Below are 4,442 nucleotides of genomic sequence, written 5' to 3' on the forward strand. Positions count from 1 at the left end.
TCCTACTCTCACCCAACCTAATAGTACGCATATAATACTCTAAGGTTATGAAGTGAGGAACTCACCTCTAGTAGTCAAACACCCTTCAAATAATACAAACACCCCTTAACACCAGGTTAACCTTCAAGTTCCTAATAATGACTAAAAAGAGTTAAGTTATGATACTTTGATATCTGAAAAGTATACTGGCTTGAGTGTAATTTTTTTTTTCAGATTTATACATAGAAATTATAGTCTTGTTATGGACCTGTTTCACCCCCCTTAAACGCTTTATTTTTCAAAAATGTTCTATATTCATTAAGTTCAGGTCATTAGCTTTAAAAGTAATATTCGCACACATCTGTATGATGTTTCTACAATTTTTGACGATTTTTATAAAACTGCTTCGCAAAACATGTCATTACGAACCAGTCTGGGTAAATGCTCGATTGCACCCTAGTTAGGGGCATTTATGGCCTTTGGTCAAAACTAATGAAATGTATAGGACTCAAAAACGAAACTCTGGCTTTTGTTTTTGACTAAAAAGGTTTTCTCATGATCGAGATATCATCTCTCAAATATATGGACATATTAGGGTGAAATCCTAAAATCACAGCTTTGTCTTTTTAGCGTTAATTTGACCTCTTAACCCATTAAGACCTATCCAATGAGGCTTATAATCAGTAAAATGAGTTCATAAAAGTAGATCACTTCATTGATATAGAATTCAATGAAAATCTCAACCCCTTTTCTTGAGATTTCTTGCATAAAACATCAAAATAAGTACAATGCCCTCATGGGAAGAATACCAACTAGGGTTTAAGGTTTGGGACCAAAACAACCCATGTCACCACTTAGCCATCAAAACACCTTGGAGCATCACTACCCACTGCCATAGTGGCAGTGGTTGGCGGCGGTGACTGCCACCACCTTGGCGGTGGTGGTGGTGGTGAAGATTTCATTTAAAGGTAAAATAGAAAGACGGAGAATAAGATTGCATGACTTACTTGAGAATGATGAATGTTTCTCCCTTGATGAAGATGTCATAGCCTCCTTGCAACCTTCACTTTCTATGCTCCCTTATTTTCCACTCCCGTTCTTTCTTTTCTCCCTTCTCACTCACGACTACACAAAGAAAAACGGCACCCCCTTAACTTGATAGGGTTAGGACGAAATTTTGAGGCTTAATAGGCCTTTTGGACGTGATTATGGGCTGCCCTAAGTTGGTGTCCGATCAAGGGGGGTTCAAGGCTTCAAAAACATAGCATTTGGCCCTTCAAGTTTGACATAATGGCTCCTCTAACCCCAAAAACAATTCCATTGCACAATGGGTCCATAATTAGCCCTAATTACCCCACCCTGTTATTATTTTTTTAACACAGTTAAATATTCCAGAAATAATAAATAAAGTATAATAAAGTCACGTACCGAGAACCGGGGCGTTACACCAATCAAATTAATCTAATAGTCAAACTCAACTAGAAATCCTAAACATGCAATCAATAAAAAATATATCATTATTATTTGTGCTTCTCATATCATCTACCGTGTTTTTCACATCACCCAACTCTATCCTTTGTTTATGTATGGTTTCCTCTAGTTTTTGGATCTTTGAATAAAGATGATGATTTTCCGAACTACTATCTAGTGAAATGCATATTTGAGAAGAGTTTTCAAGAAAAATGGACCTATCATATGATCGAAACCCATAAACTCTTTTCTTGCAATCATGTCCTCCAACAACAACTTGCTTTCAAGAATTTGGAAAATTAATTCAAAGTTTGAACAAACTAGACATACTAAGCATTCCATAAAAGTAAGTCTCATAATTTTTAGATGTTCGGGTTGCCTCAAACGGATGTTTGAAATTGAAGGGTAGAATTGGAAAAATATGTCATTTTAGCTTTTCATTCATTTTTGGCATTTTATTAAGGACTTAATGGTTAAGTTTATAGTTTAACATTATTAATACAATTATTGACTACATATGAGGTTTCCAAAATATACAAAACAACTTTACTCAAAAGTCTTAATGCATGACTTAATGGAGTATAAAATTAGGGCTTAACAAAATAATAATAAAAATGTATAAAGCTTCATTTCATGTGACATTAGGGTTTCACATAAAATGATAATTAGGGTTAAGTGTTTCTCACTTAACCCATTAAGGGCTTAACCCATTAAGGACTTAATCCACTAAAGACTCAATCCATTAAGTCCATTATTGCTTAGATTAATTTCAGCCAAGGTTGTAGAAATCGGGATTAATCGTGCATTAATGGTAGATTAATCGCTTGGCGTTCTACAACCGATTAGGATTAGGGGTCCTTGGCATTAATTGGTCAATTTCGGTCAACGAAAGTCAAAATAAGTCAAAGGTCAAAGTTGGTCAATTAAAAAAAGGCTCCAAAATAATTAAAAAAAACGCTCCAAAAAAATCCGAAAATTTTCTTCTAACCCTACAATCGTCATATTCATCAGCCGTTTTTGTGCTCTCTCTTAAAAATTGAAGCGACGCAAGCCTACCCCGATGATACAGCTGATGCCGATGCCCACCATTCTCCGACTAACCTCCAGCGGCCACCGGTGAACCTCCAAGGACAGCGGCGTTCGTATTTCAAGTTAGCGATTTCTTAATCTGAGTTCTTTTTTTTTCCCAAAAAAGGTTGAGTTCTTGTTTGTTCATTGAAAGTCCACTTCCGATAATGTTATAAAATTGATTTGTTCTTTCGTTTTAGAATATTGTATAGAATTTATTACATTTGTTAACTCTTGAATTTAATATTCGTATATAGTCGTCGCCCATTTGGGTTTATGTAGAACAAGTAACAGCCAATATTCATGGCTTCCTGTTTGCTGTTAATCACGAGTGTATGCCATAAATATTTTTTTATTATTATTTTCTTAGTAATTTACTAATTTATTATAAATATATTAGAATTAAAGTTTGTGTTGTATTGAAATATAGTCACAATCTGTAATTTTGATATTTTGATGCCTACGAGTGCTTCTTCAAGATTATAGCTAAAGATTAGCCATTTTTGGTGTGATATTTTGATGTCTGCTTAAAATTTGTCATTTAAGTTGTGTATTTCTGATGTATTTTTCTGGTATGTATAATAGTGTTCAATCATGACATCTAAAAATTCGACTTCACAATCGGTGGGATCAACTCCCATGGGTACTCATAAACGGAACTCAGATGATATTGGTTGGGAATATGGTTTTTACCCGGATGAAAACAAGATGGATACAATGAAATGTAACTTGTGTGGAAAGACAAGTCGTGATGATTGATTTGCCAAAATACAAGGAAAAAGTTGATAGATTTTGAGCAGATCTTGCAATTAAAGGTTGTATGGTGAACAATGCTGACTTTGATTCGGGTAATATGTTTTATGTTTATTTTAGTAATTTATAAAATAATAGAATTTTATATCTATTAATTTAATAGTGTTTTTTTTGCTTTAATATTATAACAAGATGGTGAAGACTTTTTGGCAGCTCAACTCCTCGTTTGAAAAAGATTGCAATGAGGATTCTTTCTTTAACAAGTAGCTTATCTGGCTGTGAAAAAAATTGGAGCACGTTTGAAGCGGTTAGTTATAAAGTTATAATATTTAAATATCAAGAATGTTTTTAAGGTTTTGTTATGTATACTTTTATAGGTACATATGAAGAAACGAAATAGATTGGAAAGAAATAGATTGAACAATCTTGTTTATGTTCAATTCAATGCTAATCTAATGGAAAAAAACAATAAGAGAAAAGATAGGACTTTGAAAATGCTTTTAGCAAATGATTCTCACTCGGCTCAAGAATAGATTATAGATGGAGATGACGGTGATGGAGATGAAGTTGACACCGAATCAGTTATGGAAGCGATTGATGAAGCTCCCAATACTAATGATAATCAAGTACCCCATAAAAGTTCAACAACAAGAGAATTTTACAATGAAGATTTCGAATCCGAGAATGAGGAGCAAGTGTTTGAAGAAGATGAATATGAGTCAGATGGAGTTAAAATAGTGGAAGAACTTGAAGATTAGAAGAATATGGACATTTAAATGTATAAAAACGCGTGTTTTTATTAGTAGTAAACTTATTTTGGACTTGTAATGGATGATGACTTAAATGTTTAAATCCTAGTTATGACTTTTTGTATGGTTACATATTTTATGACTTTTTGTATGGTTATTTGCTTATTTTATACTAAAATTTTATTAATAATTAATGGTCCGCGATTAATCTCCGTCGAGATCGATTAATCATTTAACCCCAGTCGACCGCCAAGCTACCGTCAAGCGATTTTTGCAACCTTGATTTCTGCCAATGATTATTATTTAATATTTTATTTATTAAATAATTCTTATGTGTATGTCCTGATAATTTCTCAAATATTAGTATTTTCTCAATTAGCCCATTAAGGACATAGTCCATAAGTCCTTTATTCTACTAGATAA

At 33.3% G+C, this 4,442-nt stretch overlaps 1 long non-coding RNA gene across 2 annotated transcripts; it reads left to right on the plus strand.

The window, feature by feature from the left end:
* The first annotated feature begins 2,435 nt into the window (after positions 1–2,435).
* On the plus strand, positions 2,436–4,170 carry LOC145030701 (uncharacterized). 2 transcript variants are annotated; one of them, XR_013676682.1, is made up of 4 exons: positions 2,436–2,644; positions 3,103–3,365; positions 3,463–3,577; positions 3,648–4,170. It is a non-coding gene; the product is annotated as an uncharacterized LOC145030701 (long non-coding RNA). The 2 variants fall into 2 exon arrangements; XR_013676681.1 differs by having other exon boundaries at positions 2,436–2,600.
* Positions 4,171–4,442: the final 272 nt, after the last annotated feature.

This window comes from Lactuca saligna, chromosome 2 (assembly GCF_052625555.1).
Source record: "Lactuca saligna cultivar CGN05327 chromosome 2, ASM5262555v1, whole genome shotgun sequence".
Lineage (NCBI taxonomy): Eukaryota > Viridiplantae > Streptophyta > Magnoliopsida > Asterales > Asteraceae > Lactuca > Lactuca saligna.